Here is an 18915-nt window from a genome sequence, read left to right as displayed (position 1 = left end):
AAATGTCTACTGGACATCCAATTAAAGATGTCTGAAAGGCAGTTGGAGTTGTGAGACTGGTGGTCAGCAGAAAGCTTGGGGCAGCAAAGGTGGTTTTGAGAATCATCAACATAGAAATAATAGTTAAATCCGTGGGAGCTAATAAAATCACCAAGTGAAGTAATATAGAGTGAGAAGAGAAGACAATCCAGGACAGAACTTTGTGGAACATCTATGATTATAGGCATGATCTTGTTAAGAATCCAGTAAAGGAGACTGAGAAGGCGCAGTCAAATAGGTAGGAGGAGAAAAAAGAGAGAATGATATCCCAGAAACCTAGAGAGAAGAATGTAACAAGGAGGGGAGAGTGATCAAGTGTCAAAGGCTGCAGAAAGGTCAAGGAGAATGAGAATTGAGAGTAGGCTGATAACTTTGGAGAGAATAATTCTGATGGAGTGAAGAGGTTGAAACCCTCCAACATTCATTATTCCCATCCTTCATCATTTTGGGGGTATGAAGCAAAATGTCAGAGTTGTTTGATACGTATTTCTCTTATTGGTTATGGTTTAGAGTATTTTTTCTTATTGTTGTTAATAGTTTGCGATTCTTTTGAACTGTCTGTTCATATTTTTTGTCCACTTATCTATTAAGGAAGAATTTTTAGTTAAATGTCTATGTATCTCTGTGTGTGTACTTACAAACACACATATATGTTCTATGTGTGTAAATAGATAACGTGCATATATGTGATATAAAATATGTGATGTACATATGTTTATATACAAATAAATTGTATATCTTGCACAATAAGCCTTTGTCAGAGGAATATGATACATAAGGTTTTTTCTTCTTTTAATTGTTTTCTTTCTTCTCCCAGATGCATTAATTTTGTTTCTTCAGAAACTTTTCCATTTCATGTAATCAAAGTTATTTATTTTATCTTTTATAATTGCCTATATCTTTTACTTGTTTAATAATGCATCTCCTACCCATATTTATGAAAGGTATATGATCTGCTTCTCTTGTAATTTTTTATTGTATGATCTTTAGTATTATAAGTCACATATATGTTTAGAATGTGAAATGATACATGATATATATATACATACATATATATACATTTAGAGTGTATTATGGAATATAGTGTAAGTTGTTCACACGGTTGAAGTCTAGATTACTTTCTAGTTTTATCAGCAGTTTTTATCAGATAGGGACTTATTTCTAAAGTAATTTATGTTTTCAGGTTTATGAAATCCTAGTTTATTGAGTTCCATTGCTTCTGATTCTCCCTTATCTAATCTGTTCCACTGATAGAACTACACTTTTTTTTAAACCAATACCAGCTGTTTTTGATATTTGCCACTCTATAATATAGTTTGAGGTCTGAAAGTGGTTTTCACCCTCTGTCCCCCATCTCTTTTCATTATTTTCCTTGGTATTATAGATGTTTTATTTTTCCAAATGAATTTGTTATTATTTTATAGAGTTCAATAAAATATCCCTCTGATACTCTGATGCGTATAACAATAAAACTGTAAATTAACTTTGGTAGTATTTTCACTTTTATTATATTAGAATGGCCCACATATGAACACTGATTATTCTTCTAGCTATTTAAGTTGCTATTTTTTAAAAAAGAAGCTATTTTATGTATATTATAATTATTTGGAATGGGGTTTCCCCTTCTATTGTTACTCCTTGGATTTTATTATCTTTTTACAGAAATGTTATTGATGCTTGAGGGTTTCTTTCATAGCCTCCAACTTTATTGAAGCTGTTAATTGTCCTAATTAGTACCTTCTGATTGCCTAGGATTTTCTAAGTATAACATTATTTCATTAGCAAATAGGGATAGCTTTATCTCTTCTTTAAATCTCTTTATGCTTTTGATTTCTTTCTCTTTTTTTCATTGCTATTGCTATCATTTCCAGAACTACATAAAAATGAGAGTAGGCATCTTTGCTTTACTCCTTTATTTATTGGTAAAGGTCCTACTGTATCTTCATTGCATTTATTGCTAACTTTTGGGTTTAGATAGAAACTTTTTATTATATTAAAAAGAGCCCCAAATATATCTATACTTTATAGGGTTTAATAAAAACATAAATAAATGCTGTACTTCGTCAAAGTTTTTTCTACATTTATTAAGGTAATCATGTGTTTTGGATGTTTTTGTTTTTAATATGGCTTATTATGTTGATTGTATTCTTAAAATTGAACTATCTTTACCTCCCTAGTATAAATCCAATTTCACAACGAAGTCATAAGAAGGATTTACTGGATAAATTATCATAGTCTGCTTGATTGTTTATTATTAAATTTTTTTTGAGTCAGTGTTCATTAATGATATTAATATATCATTCTGTACTTCATCCTTCCCCAGGTTAGAGATTGGGACCACATTTATCTTACAAATGACAAAGTAATTTGGAATTAGATAAATAAAATTACTACCATGCCTATACACCTTTTGACTCATAATTCCATTACTAGGTTCATGTCCAAAGTATACCATAGACATCAAAAAGTCCCCATATATACCAAAAATATTCAGGGCAACACTTTCTATTATAACAGAATTAGAAGCAAGTAGATGTCCACTAATTGGGTAATGGCTAAACAAATTGTGGTATATGAACGTAATAGAATTTATCATTCTGTAAGAAATAATAAATGTGATGAATACAGAGAAATATAGAATGACCTACTTGAATTGATACAGAGAGTAAAGTAAGCAAAGTCAAAAATATAATATATACGACTACACCAATGTAAGTGAAAAAAATCACAATAAAAAGACTATTCTTCCTTAGCTGCAAAGTCAAGTTGCTGGGAGGGAAGATGAAAAAGAGGGAAATCTTTTTTCTCCTCCCCTGTCCTGTCTCTTCCTTTATCTACTTAGATCTAACTGAGGGGGAAAATTGTCCTGTTTTGTTGTCCCGAACTGCTAATGGTAATTTGTAAGCATGATTCTCTTTTTATTAATCAGTTTGTTCCCATTGTCCATTTAATCTAAGGGGAGTACGTATTTTGGGTAGTCACTATAAAGAAATGGTTGGAGAATTTAGATTTGAAAGCTTTATGTTACCTTCTGAACAGGAACCTTAAAGAATATACATACATATATACATACATACACACATATTTTCTCACTACCAAATGTTACCTGTGCTATGACACAGAGAAATTATAAGTAAATGGTAAAAAGGAACATCTTTTAGATACAATAAGGCAATAAAATTAGTTAAATATCTAAATGGAGACTTAATCATGAGAGAGTCCAAGGACTAGGGGAGGAGAAAGGGGGAGAGAAGAAAAAAAAGGAAAGTTACATTATAACTTTATTATATATTTAAAAGGAATAGCATATTGTATATAACAAATTTGCAGTTTCATGTGCAAATGTTTTTTCTACCATGTTATGGAAATGCTTGTGTTATTTCATAAATTAAAAAATACCAATCATATAAACAATTAGTAACTATGAAAGAGACAACATACCAGAATTTCTGGGATTTAGCTAAAGTTTTTCTCAGAGGCAATATTATATTCCTGAAAATGAGCATTAACAAAATAGTAAAATAGAGGATTAACACAATTAGAAAATAAACAAATCCAAGATAAGAATAAGAGGAAATTAAAAATTATACACAATATACATTAATTAGAAAGCAAAAAAAACCCAGCTGAACTAATAAACAAAACTAAAAGTTGTTTCTCAGAAGAGTAATAAAATTTATAAACCTAGCCAACATGATTAATGAAATTTCAAAAATAAAAAAAAATAAGTAAAGTGAAATAACAACAAAGAAGAAATAAAAATTATCCAAATCTACTATGCAAACAAAGCTGAGAATTTAAAAGACATGAAATAGCTACAAAAATATAGGGAAAAGGATTAGACTTGTGATTTCATAGGTGTCAGATAAGGAGCTCCCAGTGAGGACAGACTCCTCCAACCAATGCAGACCATCTACTTCTCCTCAAATTATTGTCCCATAATTTAGTCCAAGAATTTCCTGGATCACTGGAAGGTTGCAAATGTCACAGGTTCCCAAAACCAGTATGTATCAGAGGCAAGACTGGAACAAAATCTTCCTGACTCAGAGGCCAGCTCTCAATCCATTACACCAGACTGCCTCTCACAAAAATGAGATACCAAAGTCAACAGAACACCAAATAGAAATTTCAGAAAAGGAAATTGAAGTAGCTACAAAGGAACTACCAAAGGAGAGGGGAAATTTGGCCAAATGAATTTATAGAATTCTATTGACTTTTTATTTCTATTATTATTTTATCATTTCAGAGAATTCCTGGTGAGGAACGTTTTCTACCAGGGCAAGATTGGCACCTAGATACTAAGACAAAGATTGTAGGTAGGCTACAGCTGTGGGAATCCACACAGAACAGATGCAATGTGAGTGAAGTGCTAAATACAGAACTGGTGATACCCTACTTCCCCATCCCTTGCATCAGTCTGATTTTCAAAGTAACAAGACCCTGCAGTGAAAGGGTATGGTCAAAACCACTCCAACCCTATTTTAGCTCTGATACCTTAATTAGATAAGAACATGACTCAATCAATCAAGTATAAGATCTTAGAATGTAAGGCTTAAACTAAAAGAAAAAAAGTCCTTTGAAGTTGCACAAGAATGTTATTTGGATTGAATGCAGAAACTTGAGCCAAAAATCATCTATGTTATCAAATATGTTGAGAGGTGGTAGTTGTAGAAGAGAGAGGTTCCAGAAATATGAGTAATAGCGGAGTCCTAGTTGAAACCCCTAAAAAGGAATCCCCTGAGGGAGTCGAAAGGGCAAAGGAGAGACCTAAGCCTTGGGTTTAACCAAGTCTCCTCCCCTTCTCCTCCTTGACTAGAGGAAGATTTTCCAGCTTCAAAGGGTCTGGAGCAAGGGTGAAGAACCTTTGGCCTCGAGGCCACGTGTAGCCTTGTAGGTCCTTGGGTGCAGCCTTTTAACTGAGTCCAAGTTTTATAGAACAAATCCTTTTATTAAGATTTGTTCTGTGAAGTTTGGATTCACACTTAAGACTTAGAGGTCCACATGTGGCCCCAAGGCTGCAGGTTCCCCATCCCTCGTCTGGAAGATATTGGACTTCCTATCTTCCTATTGGTGTTTTAGCATTGTACTCTCAGGAACAGCAACAACTCTGATCCTTCTACCAGCACATCTCAAGTTTGCCCCTGGATTAGCTGGAAGCAGTATCTGCATGCTCAGCAGCCTCTGGCTCATAGCTCTATAAGGAGCCCATCAGAGAGACTACAAACCTCCTTGCCTAAGAAGAGAGAGCCACATGTGCTCTTTTGTGTTTGAGCCCACTTAACCCTAAATTCTATATGGGGGATAATATCTAACTAAAAGTGTTCCATGCCCACATTGTACTTAATGTACAATTACGCATTGGAGATGTTTCTTTCACAGTGTAGCATCTCTTCCGGGCTATTTCCACGGTATACTGTAGGTAATCAAGGTAATCATAACACTAAAACTCATAAGCCCTCACTGGTGCAGTTTATAGTTAGCCAGGAGATATAACATTGGTAACTTTCATTTATATAGCATTTCAAAATTTAAAAAGTGCTGTTATCTCATTTGATCCTCTCAGCAGCCCTGAAAGGTGGGTGCTATTATTATCTTCATTATACAGATGAGGAAACTGAGGCTGAGCTTAAGTGATTTACCCAGAGTCTAAAAGCTACTGGAGGCTGAGTGACTAAATGATTCTCAACTGATTAACTTGAAGGCAAGTACACAGATGGGAATTCGAGTCAATAGTAAGATAAGAATATTTGGCTCCTTAGTACTATATCTAGAACACTAAGTGGAGATGTGAGCAGCTGATTCATCAGGGCCAGTGGGAATTGGGAGATTGATCCTCAAAGTTTATAGGAGCTACACCCTGCTACTCCAAGTTTGAGCCTGTTTTCCCTATGAAAGCTGCATGCATTAATGGGAAATTGCACCCTGGGTTTATGGGAGGAAATGTTTGGTAGCTTTTGCTTTTATTCTGCAGCTTTAGTAGATGCATTGTCTAAGAGCTTATCTTTAGAAGCAGGTAAGTGGTACAGTGAATAGTGTATAATACTTGGAAGGAGGAAAATCTTGGCTCAAATCCTGACTCAGACACTTAGTAGCTGTGTGACTCTGGGTAAATCACTTAAGTTCAGCCTCAGTTTCCTCATCTGTATAATGAAGATAATAATAGCACCTACCTTTCAGGGCTGCTGAGAGGATCAAATGAGATAACAGCACTTTTTAAATTTTGAAATGCTATATAAATGAAAGTTACTAATGTTATATCTCCTGGCTAACTGTAAACTGCACCAGTGAGGGCTTATGAGTTTTAGTGTTATGAGTTCTTGATTACCTACAGTATACCGTGGAATAGCCTGGAAGAGATGCTACACTGTGAAAGAAACATCTACAATGCATAATCGTACATTAAGTACAATGTGGGCGTGGAACACTTTTATTAACTATCAGACATTCTAAGTGTCTCTTTTCATTTCAGTTGCAAAGCTGAGCTACATGATTGGCTTAAATCATAACTAGCTCTCTTTTCTGTTGCCAGAGGTTTTGCTCCTGGAAGTTGCTTTCTTCCTCAAGTGATTTACTCTCTCTGTCTGTCTGGAGAGTGTTTCTGCTCTCTCAACTGTGCCTCAACTTTCTGGAATATCTGATGCTGGATGGAACGCTTGCTTCTGGACTAGTAAGTTCTATCATTAAACCATATAGTTAATGGAGGTGAAAAAAGGGAGGGAAATCCCTTTCTTTCCTCAAGAACTGTAAAGCTAGGCTCTTTCTTGACTGTTGGCCTCCACTTCTATTGACCTGCTGACTGTCTCCAGGGCTTAGCTATTGAAAGTCCTGAAAGAATGTTGCCATTTTTTGCTCCCCCAATGACTTTTGCTACCTTCTGACTTAGTAAAAGAGAGACAAAGACAGACAGACAGAGACAGAGATAAAATGGAGACAGAGACAGAGGACTAGACAAAGAGAGAAAGAAAGAAGTGTGTATTGGGGAGAGGTGCTTGGTAAAGAGTGTTAACACGGGGGTGGAGCCAAGATGACAGAGTAAAAGCAGTGACTTGCTTGAGTTCTCTCCCAAAGCCCTCCAAATACCTGTAAAAATGGCTCTAAACAAATTCTAAAGCAGCAGAACCCCCAAAAGACAGAGTGAAATAAGTTTCCAGCCCAAGACAGCTTGAATGGTTGATTGGAAAGGTCTACCTTGCTAGGCAGGGAAAGGAACGCAATTCAGCATGGGCATGCAGGCAAAACAGGCCTCAGCAAACCTGGAGCAGGCCTCAGGTGACTGAATCATGGGCAGCTGTGGCGGTTTCCAGACTTCTCACCCCACAAATGCCAAAGACAACTCAGAAGGTCAGTAGGAAAAGTCTGTGACCTCCATGAGACAGAAGCTCGGTCCCAGCCTAATCCTGGCTGCAGCTCCGGGGCGGCCGCTGCTTCCAGAGCTTCTGGCCCATAGACTGAGGGGGAATCAAATGGCTGATCAGAGGGGGATTGCAGGGATCTCTTTACTGGTGCTGAGGTAGGATTCTCTTGCTTTGCCCGTACTTGGTTTTGGGTCTTGGGTGGCAGTCCCAGGGCAAGGAGGAGCGCTAGCGTGGTAGAACTTGTAGTGGTGGTGGAGAGGGAATCATCTTCACAGTTCCAAGGCAGAAAAGAGTGCTTGTGGTTACTCATAGACCAGAGCACAGGCCAGGAAAGGAGTAAACACCTTGCCTTTGATCATACCACCCTGGAAGAATTGAAAATTTACAGGTCCCTAGAAGTATCTCTGAAAACAGTTGCACAAAACCCTCAAAGCTTGGGACAGTACATTCTCCACATTGGAAGCAGACCTCTACCTTACCTCAAATAATTGGTTGGGATCATGAGCAAACTTCACAGAAAAAGTAAGACCATAGAATCTTTCTTTGGTGACAAAGAAGATCAAAACATACAACCAGAAGAAGACGACAAAGTCAAAGTTCCTACATCCAAAGCCTCCAAGAAAACTATTAATTGATCCAGGTCATGGAAGAACTCAAAAAGAATTTTGAGAAGCAAGTAAGAGAAGTAGAGGAAAAACTGGTAAGAGAAATGAGAGTGATGCAAGAAAATCATGAGAAACAAGTCAACAGCTTGCTAAAGGAGAACCAAAAAAATACTGAAGAAAATAACACCTTGAAAAATAACCTAACCCAAATGGCAAAAGAGGTCCAAAAAGCCAATGAGGAGAAGAATGCCTTAAAAAGCAGAATTAGCCAAATGGAAAAGGATGTCCAAAAGCTCACTGAAGAAAATACTTTCTTAAAAATTAGAATTGAGCAATTGGAAGTGAGTGACTTTATAAAAAATCAAGACATAAAAACAAAACCAAAAGAATAAAAAAATAGAAGAGAATGTGAAATATCTCATTTGAAAAAACAACTGACCTGGAAAATAGATCCAGGAGAGATGATTTAAAAATTATTGGACTATCTGAAAGCCATGATAAAAAAAAAGAGCCTAGAAATCATCTTTCAAGAAATTATCAAGGAAAACTGCCCTGATATTCTAAAACCAGAGGGTAAAATAGAAATTGAAAGAATCTACTTATCATCTCCTGAAAGAGATCCCCAAAGGAAAACTCCTAGGAATATTATAGCTAAATTCCAGAGTTCCCAGGTCAAGAAAAAAATATTGCAAGCAGTCAGAAAGAAACAATTCAAGTATTGTAGAAATACAATCAGGATAACACAAGATTTAGCAGCTTCTATATTAAGGGACTGGAGGGTTTGGAATATAATATTCTGGAGGTCAAAGAAGATAGGATTACAACCAAGAATCACCTACTTAGCAAAACTGAGTATAATCCTTCAGGGGAAAAAATGGACATTCAGTGAAATAGAGGACTTTCAAGCATTCTTGATGAAAAGACCAGAGCTGAATAGAAAATTTGACTTTCAATTACAATACTCAAGAGAAGCATAAACAGGAAAGAGAAATCATAAGGGACTTATTAAGGTTGAGCTGTTTACATTCCTACATGGAAAGATGATATTTGTAACTCATGAGGCCTTTGTCAGTATTAAGGTAGTTGGAGGGAAAAAATTATATGGATAGATTGATAGATAGATAAATAGATAGATGATAGATAGATAGGTAGTTAGAGGGCACAGGGTGAATTGAAGTTGAAGGGGTGATATCTGGAGAATAAAATTAAGAGGAGAGAGAGGATTATACTGGGAGAAGGAGAAAGGGAGAGGTAGAGTGGGGTAAATTAGCTCATAAAACAGACAAGAAAAGGCTTTTACAATGGTGGGGAAACTGAGGTAGGTGAGAAGGAATGAGTGAGTCTTATTCTCATGGGATTGGGCTTGAGGGAATATCATACAAACTCAATTGGGTGTGGAAATCTATCTTACCCTACAGGAAAATAGGAGGGAAGGGAATAAGAGAGCAGAGGGATGATAGAGGGGAGGCCAGATTGTGGGATGGGGTAAACAGAAGCAAACACTTCTAAGGAGGGACACAGTCAAAAGAGAGAATAGAATAAACAGGGGGCACAATAGGATGAAGGAAAATATAGTTAGTTTTTCACATGACTACTATGGAAGTGTTTTGCATGACTACACATGTATAACCTATATCAAGTTGCTTGCCTTTTCAATGAAGGTGAGTAGGGAAGGAAGGAGGGAGAAAATTTGGAACCCCAAGTTTTAAAAACAAATGTTAAAAATCATTTTCATATGCAACTGGTGAATAATATATACAGGCAATGGGGTATAGAAATCTATCCTGCCCTATAGTAAAATAGAAGGTGAAGGGGATAAGAGAAGGAGGGGGAGATAGAAGGGAGGGCAGATTAGGAGAAGGGGTATTCAGAATGCGCACCATCTTGGGGTGGAGGGAGGGGTGAGATGGGCAGAAAATTTAGAACTCAAAATCTTATGGAAGTGCATGTTGAAAACTAAAAATAAATAAATTAAGAAAGCAAGAAGAAAAGAGTATTAACACCTTGTTAAAAACATTTAAACTTTATCACATATGATTACATTCTGTGATGAAATCAACTACACTGGGGAGGGGATACTCAAATCCCACCCCCTTACACATACAAAACAAATGCAAGGCAGTTTGAGGCAGGGGGAGACTTGCTGTTGGGGAGACTAGGAATGCCTTTATGTAGAAGGTAATATTTGAATTTAGTTTCAAGTTTTGAAGGAAACTAGGGATTTTAAGACATGGGGATAAGAAGAGAATGCATTCCAAGCTTCGAGGAGTGGAATGTCTGTTATGGTTTAAGAATAGGTAGAAGACGGGCAGCTAGGTGGCTCAGTGGATAGAGCTTCGGCCCTGGAGTCAGGAGGACCTGAATTCAAATCCATCCTCAGACACTTGACACCTACTAGCTATAAGATCCTGGGCAAGTCACTTAAACCTGATTGCCTCACCAAAAAAAAAAAAAAAAATAGCTAGAAGGCCAGATTGACTGGACTATATGTGATGGCAGAGTAATGTATAAGACTAGAAATCTAAATGACAGAGGCATTTGTATCTGTTCCTAAAGATAACTAGGAGTCATTAGAGCAAACTTCTGAGTTTAAAAGTATATATTAGAGTGTAACCCTCCAAAAGAGGATTGATATGGTTAGACTTACACTTCAGGCAGGGCTTCATAAACATTTTTCCATGTGCGACCCCTAAGAAGCATATTCGGCAGCGGTGAGCAGAATAAAAGATCCTAAACTAGGCTAACACCTGGGTTACTGGAGAAGAAGGCAGATACTTCAAATGTTGGAGAGGTAGAACTGGCAAGACTTGACAACTAATTGGGTCTATGGGGTGAAGACTAAGTAACTGAGATGACTGTGAGGTTATAAACGTTTATGATTAGAAGAATGGTCCAAGCTTCCCTAATTTTGTCAAGGAGCACAGAGTGATAATGAGTTCTATTTTAGACATGTTTTAACTGAATAGATGACATACAATTTGAAATGTCCAAATATGAACTCCTCAATAGAGGAGTATTACAAGTTCTAATACTGGAGTATTATACTCCACACATACTAGATAGCTAGCTACATAGATTATATGGAGTATATATTACAAGTCTTTCACATCCTAGCCCCAACATACCTTCTAAACTCATATATTACTCCCTTTCATGACCTCTATTGTGTAGGGAAACAGGACTCATCTCTATGCCTTTGCACTGGCTGTCTCCCATACCCAGAATGTACCACTGCCTCTTAGAATCACTAATTTTCTTTAAAACTTAGATCAAGTTGCACTTTCTACAAAGAACCTTTCCTGATTCCCTTCCCACCTACCGACTCTGGCCCCAGTTGTTAGTGTTTGCCCCCTCACAAATACCTTTGTATTAATTTTGTATATGACTACATATGTACATGTTAATGTGTCTTGCCCAACAGAAAGTAAACTCTTGAAGAGCAAGGATTGTTTCATTTTTGTCTTGATATTTCTAGTGCTGGCATATAGTAGGCACTTAATAAATGTTTATTGAAGGACTGATGTGGGATTAAAACTCAGACATATAGATCTAGAAGTCAACTGATGATAATTGAATTCATAGACAGAAATCATAGAGTCATAGATGGTAAAATTTAGAAAGGACTTCAAAGGACATCCAGCGCAACCCATTCATTTAATAGATAAGGAAACTGATGCCGAAGAGGTTAAATGATTTACCTAATGTCATTAGTAGTAAGTATTAAGGATGAGATTTGAACCCAGTTCTTCTTGAAAGTCAGTCCTCTTTTTACTCCACTATATTGCCTCCCATATTCAGCAGGCAATTATAAATAAAGAACTAGAATATCCTTTGTTGTGTAATTGCATCTAGGTGGCACCATAGTGCACAGAGCTCTATGCCTGGAGTCAGGAAATTTTGAGTTCAAATTCAGACTGGACAAATCACTTAACTTCTCTTTCTCTCAGTTTCATTAATGATAACATGGGAATAAAAATAGCACTTATCTCATAGGATTGTTGTGAGGGTAAAATGAAGATAATATTTGTAAAAGTATGTATGCACAGTGCCTGGCACATAATAGTGTTATTTAAATGCTAGCTATCATCATTATTATTATTATTAATGGAAAGAGCACTGAATTCAAGTTAGATGATATGTATTTAAATATGTATTTTATCAGTAAATAGATGTGTGAGCTCAAGGGTATGTATTATTTTGTCATACTTTCCTCATCTTTACATTGAAAACATCTCCATGGATCTCCTAGCAACACTTAGGTATGGGGTAGATTTAATTCCTCAGTCTAGAATCTGCCCTGAACACAGGACTGTCTTCTTCTTGGTGACCATGTGACAAACACATTCATGACCTCTAATGGTCAATGTAGTTCTTTATTATAAATTATCAGTGTCAAATGGAAGTATGTATAACAAATCATGTTTCTTGTTTCCTTTTAGTTTAGGGACCCTTGTAAGTTTATGGGTGTGTGGTACTTACAGAAGGTTTCATGTATTTATCCTTTTAGAATGTTGAAACTGCATGTTTTTGTGAGCACTTCATAAACATTGGCTGAACTGAATGAATTAAATTAAGTAATACAGATTTCACTGAAGAGAACATGTGGTAATAGACAACTCTGATAATTGTGTATATTTTGTCAATCAAACAATGAGCATTTATTAACTGCTTACTATGTACCCTGGACCATATATCATAGGATTATAGGTTTAGACCTGGAAAAGACCTCAGAAGTCATCTATTCCAGTCCCCTCATTGGATACCACAGTTTTTGATATTCATTAAAGAAAATTTGGTAAAAACAAAAAAAGCAATTTCTCTTTTATTTTAAATTGTAGTTGTATAGTTAGTTTTCCCAGCATGTTTCCTTATGTTAGAACAGTTTCTCTGAGATAATCTGAATTGAATGTTTTAATGCTAATAACTACTATGCTACTGAATCCTTTATAAATAGTGATATTATAGCTCTGAGATGCTGGTGTCTAGCTAATAAATGTTATTTTTCTTCAGCTTTTTACACTTCTTGTTTTATTGAGAAATCTATAGGTCCATAGAATAAGTATATCTCCCAGCCTAGGAACCTGTACTAACCAATGCTAAGTTCATAATGTCCTTTGGGAGTTTCATATGTCTTTGCAGTCTTTTCTGAGTTTTTCATTTTAAATGAACCTGTTTGTTCTAGTGAGGTTTTTGTAGTCCAGAAGATTTTGTTGTGCTCTGTGTGGAAAGGGATACTGGATAAAGAATCCAATAGGATTCCCTATGTGTTTCTCCATGGATCCTTGGAGAAAAAGTTGGGTGCCCTATTTTGTTGCAGGAAAACAGAGGGATTCTATAGCACTGAACTCAGTGTGTGAGAATGTGTCTTAAGTGGCCATATATTTCTGCCCCCTCCATTGTCAGTTTGCAAGCACCAAGGTTTGGTTTCTCCTTGAGGCTAAGGGGGTGAATGTAAACTGACCACAGCAACTAGGAAGAGTGCCACATGATCCAGGAAACTCTGGAAGGAGCAAGGTTCCATCTAAGATAGAAAGATAAGTTTCATCATGTGTGATTTTTTAACTTTTTAAACTTAATTTCTATTTAGCTAGTATTCATATCTTTCTTTTTTCTGTTTTGCCTTTAAGTTGGGGAAGGTCATTTTCTTCACCAAGACAGGAACTTCACAGGCTCTAAGCAAGCAGTAATCTCCGATAAACTTTGCAAAAGTTGTTTGTCTAATCTATATTTGGAGATAATTGGGATTTTCACTTTTATATGTATAGGTATATACACTGTATAAGATCTATGTCATAGTGATTGTTTTGAGACTCTTTCTAATGTGGTACTGGGAAAACAAGAGAAAGAACAATGCTTATACCTATCTAGAAACCCAGAAGACCATTCTGATTGTGTATACAGACAATGTGCTCAAAATACATTCTGGCTGATTTGTCAAGAACATCAAATTTTTAAAGAGGGGGAGAATATAACAGGGGACTGGACCCCAGAATACTCTGACTGTTGTATACCCACATAGAGGTTAGGTAAGACTACTTCTGAGAATGAATCAGATAATGGTACCATTCATCATTTTGGAACATGTGTAATTATTCTATGATGGTTTCAGGTCCACAAACTTTGTGTCTTTTGGTTGAACTAGAACTGAATGTAAAGGGACTAATCAGACAAAATGACATCTCATTTTCTTTTTCCTTCCTGGTTGTATTCAAATGAGGAAGCAAAAACTGGCATAAGTGACTTACTCTCCCCAAAAACAGTCTTAAATATCCTTATGTCAGAATAATCTTCGGGGGTTACTTTCAGTGATATTTAGAGCATAGAACTAACAATGTACTAACCAAATTGGTTTATATATTTTTATGCTCCAAAAATTCACACTTACATTACAAAAAAAAAAAAGAAATAGATGTCAATACAAATAAATTTAAAGAGGGGAATGAAAATTATCTTATCAAATGTCATTCTGAAGGGAAAGAAAGTGGGAATTAGATACCAACTGCTTCTCATCAGTTTATTCAGTTCATTTTAATTAATGGCTGACAATTAGGAAATACAGCCTTTAGGTATCTTACAATTTATAAAACTCTGAGTCAAGCTAATATTAGAAAAAGTTCTGGTGAATCTTAGAAGAGTTTTCAACAGATCATCTTGTGGTGTAGGAGATACTATTGCTGGAAGTGGAATGAGCCCTAGAAATGGAACTTTTGGAACTGTCATACATGTGTATGTGCTCTTATCACCAATAATTAATATTGGATGTATACAATAAGATACTTGGTAGAATAAAAAGAACTATAGTCATGATTAGAGAAAATTTCATGGATCCCAGAAAGCAATGTTTCAGCTAAAGACAAAAAATATAAAATCTAAAAGAGTGTTTTGTAGTCCATTCCCTTAGAAATTACATTTTTCCATAATGCTCAATTATAAAAAATCTTGAAAAACTAATTGATAATTCATTCCTTTTAACACATCATTTAACTAGACTACTTGTACTGCTTAATTATCCAAAGAGGTCATAAATCAATTAAGCTGGGATTAATAATAATTTATGATGATAATAATGATAATTAGCATTTATATATGACTATAAAGTTTACAAATGCCTAAATCAAAATACCTGGATACAATTATGATATAAGGCTTTCTCTTATTTAGATAGAAAAGTAAAATACACCCAACATGTATTTTATAATTAAATATTTGCTCTGATTGTGCTCTATGAACTTCACAGTCCTCTGTTCTTTAAAAATGCATGAATTTCCATGTTCATACATAAGCTAGAGAATATTCACAGACACCATAGCAAGTATCATTGAATCAAGTTTATCATTTATCCACTGTAATGATGATGGTGAAGTAGATGATAACAATAATGATTTCTCTCAATCCCTTCAAATTATATCAGAGACATGTGTAGGTTTTAAAGACAGAGTATAGAGAATTATTTGAAATCTTTATTTAAAGAGTCACTTACTGTTACTATTGTAAATCAGCTACCAGATGCTCAAGGCCTCTAGATGCTTTAATAAACATTCCTTGAAGAAAACAAAACAACTTATATAAAAAAACAAATTGGAAGGTATAACTGTCACATGATTTCTTGGGGGTCCAAACCTCCTAATTTCATTGACTATGGAAAAAGAAGCAGATAATTAAGACAAACTTTGGTCAGCTTCTGTTAAACCAAGGACCGGAAAATAACACAGCTGGAGACAATTCTGAGCAAAATGATTAGAATCCTTTTTACCTTAACTAAAGCCTTGCTAACAAGTTGATACCACTGATTTTCAGCAATTAAACAGAGAGCATTTAATAAATCAGTAGGCCAATATACTTTGAAATATTCGTGAACTACAAACCATTGTCATTTTTGAAGAACAGAGGCTTTTTTATATAGTTACAGGAGAAAATGTATTGATAGGCCAGAATTGTTTAAATGAATGATTTCATTTAGTTATTAATAAAACACTATCCAGGTGCCAGCAGACTTAATCAGCTGATGTAGATGCTTGTGGAATAAATTGGTGCATTGTACAAAAGGCGTAAACTAGTAAATGCTAAAAATGAGAATGTTCAGTGCCATAAAATTCAGGTATTTCTAAACACAGCATCACCTACCCTTTTAAAATGTATTACATTTTAATACATATTCTCCAAAATGAGTAGTTAAGAGACCACTATGACTTGTTAATAACAGTCCCCAGAACCCTGTGAAAAGTTGCATTATAAACACGGATGTTTGCTTGCTTACTTGCCAGCAACTTTTGATGAACACATAAAGCCTTTTCCCTGGGACATATCTATTCCTTTATAGAGGTTTCCCTAATTCTTAAATAATGAACATGGTCCTCTGGAAAACTACCAAGCATATTAAATATTTGGAAGACTTAATGAAAACACTGTTACACATTTTTTCAATAAAAAAATATATCTGCCTGCCTCCACCACCCCACCCCAATAATTTTTGCAGTCCCAGACTAATACCAAAAAGTATTAGAAACACACTCATTGCTGATCTAAATGAACATACTTCATACACTCTCTTCTAGATGCCCACGGAGCAGCCATTCCTGAGGGACAAAATATAACGAGAAAAAGACGTAGTCTAAACTCAAAGCCAACATAAAAGCTACACTCATTCCCATACACTCATTCTCATACACTCTGAAATCAATTACACAGTCCAATTTGTTTTTACCAGCAGGAAAAGGCAAACCTGGTTAGAGGGCTTCAGCACCCATACACCCTCTCCAGGACCTACATCTTTAGCTAACTATGACATAGCTACTTCGAAGAAACAATTAGACACACCTGCTTAAAGTGCCCTGTGCTCTGTTCACACTCTGCGTAGTATCTTAAAGTGACAGCATATTAAAATGTCAATGCAAATCTTTGGCATTTTTTGGCTATTTAGAACATCTGAAAGCACAATTAAAGACACTGCTGTTATATAACTGAATTCAATTCACAGCCTAAAAAGTATAATAACAATCTCAAAAAGAACATTAAAAGAAACTTTACATAAACTCAAAACCTACTGATGCCTTCAATGTGTATTTGTAATATTTGTCATTGGCTGTGTAACTTCTACCCAACATATATTCTTCGGGAAATATGGACATAATTGTCATTTTAATTACTACCAAGACAAATAAACAAATGACTCAGCTGACCATATTTAGCTCTAAACGACTTTCCATATTCATGAGAAGCCCTCACTGAATTTTTACAGGGAAACCAAACAGACTGAATTTGAATATAATGAAATGGCATCAGCACAAATGAAATAGGATCAAATTGCTTCCATGCACTGAAACCGTAAAATTGTAAATCTGTAAAGATACATATTCTTGGCAATAAATTGTGAAGCTTTTTTTCCCTGAAAATCATGACTGCTATGAGAAATTTCGACTGCATAAGTACTGAAGTACTCCAAATAAAATGTTATCAAGGAATTTGGCACTAAAATCCTAAAACAAGACTTCAAGGGAAAAAACATGTAATTAAGTTGTTCTTTTAAAGATGTGAATGATAAGATTTGAATCACATATTTTAGATAAATCCTTGGCAGGGCCATAGACTTCCTCTGAAGTCCCCCAAAGAAAGCTCTATAGTTTTAAAATGAGAGAAGTTGGCTCAACTTACGTCTTACCCCATGAAGTATTTTATAACTGATTACCTGAATGACTCACCTTAATATCACATTATTTCAATTTTCCAACTTTCTGTAAACAACACTTCGAGTACATTCAAGCAGAGCATTCTGAAGATATCATTTCAATTTCTCAACTAAGTATGACAGTCTGATCCCTGAACAACTGCCAGAAATTCTGGATACATCTCATTTAAGGAGTTGGCTTGATCCCATTAACCCCTGGGACCCATACTCCTAGACCTTGTCTCCAAGCACCCTAGCCTCTACCTATTTCTTTTAGAAGGTGGTTCACCCACTGGGACACAATTAGTATACTCCTAGATGCAAACTTCAGCTAACTTTACTAAGTAGTTGGCTATGTAGAGAAACATGCTTTAGTAATTGCAGTTGCCCCATTTTGGCTCTGTTGGGCCAGGGACTCATGGCATAGCTTTTTAAAAGCCTTCCCACTGGCACCATATCAGCCAACACTCTATTTATTCAGAGGTTTTAGACTGTTCTCTGAGACCCTTGGACAAACAGTGCTGCATTGTACGTCCAGTGCTGCTGTTCCACTTGGATTGCAGAGCACAGTTCAAGCATCCTCTCATTTTCTCTTCTTTTACATGATTTAGGTAGGGGTGATACTCTCTTCAAATATGGAAACCAGAAGCACAATGCTCACCTTCAGGATTCTCTTTAGCTCCTGTTTGACAGTCAGTAGTTTTCTATGCCTTACATTTCCAAATGATTTCTTTAAGGGCAGCCCCATGAAAAGCAAACACTTGGCAATAGTTAGGCTTGGATTGCTCCCAGAGGGTAATCAAGCATTTGCCTAGAGTTATGAGAAGGGGGGTAAACTGCATTCTTTGTACTTTTCCAGGGCAAGGGAGAGAAGGTAGGTATTTGCCACCCTTGGAAACTCTAATTATTAGTAGTTTTAGCATTACAAGACTCAGCCTAGCCTTATTATATGGATACAGTCCAATGCTGAAAGTAGCCTCCAGGCTACAGGAATACAGCTCAATGTGGCAAAGTCCACTTCTGAAACCAACCACATCTTGCCCCAACCATTTAGACACTCTATTTCCAATGCCATCACAAGCAAACTGTCAGGGTAGTGAATGTCAAATAAGATGCTAAGAAATACTATATGAAAGGCCAGCTATATGAAAGTCACATGAAATAGATATAGACATAGGTATATAGTTAGAGATATAGATATAGATATGACTGAGAAAATAACTTGGAACCCTACATTTTCTCTGTTCATTGC

General features: G+C 35.9%; 1 protein-coding gene across 1 annotated transcript in view; it reads right to left on the bottom strand.

Moving 5' to 3' along the window:
• The window catches only part of SLC25A21 (solute carrier family 25 member 21), a 704781-nt gene that overhangs the window by 274675 nt on the left and 411191 nt on the right, over positions 1–18915 (bottom strand). The window lies entirely within an intron of this gene.

Source organism: Vombatus ursinus, unplaced genomic scaffold (assembly GCF_900497805.2).
Source record: "Vombatus ursinus unplaced genomic scaffold, bare-nosed wombat genome assembly UNPS02015406.1, whole genome shotgun sequence".
NCBI lineage: Eukaryota > Metazoa > Chordata > Mammalia > Diprotodontia > Vombatidae > Vombatus > Vombatus ursinus.
This window is presented reverse-complemented; position numbering and strand designations above follow the sequence as displayed.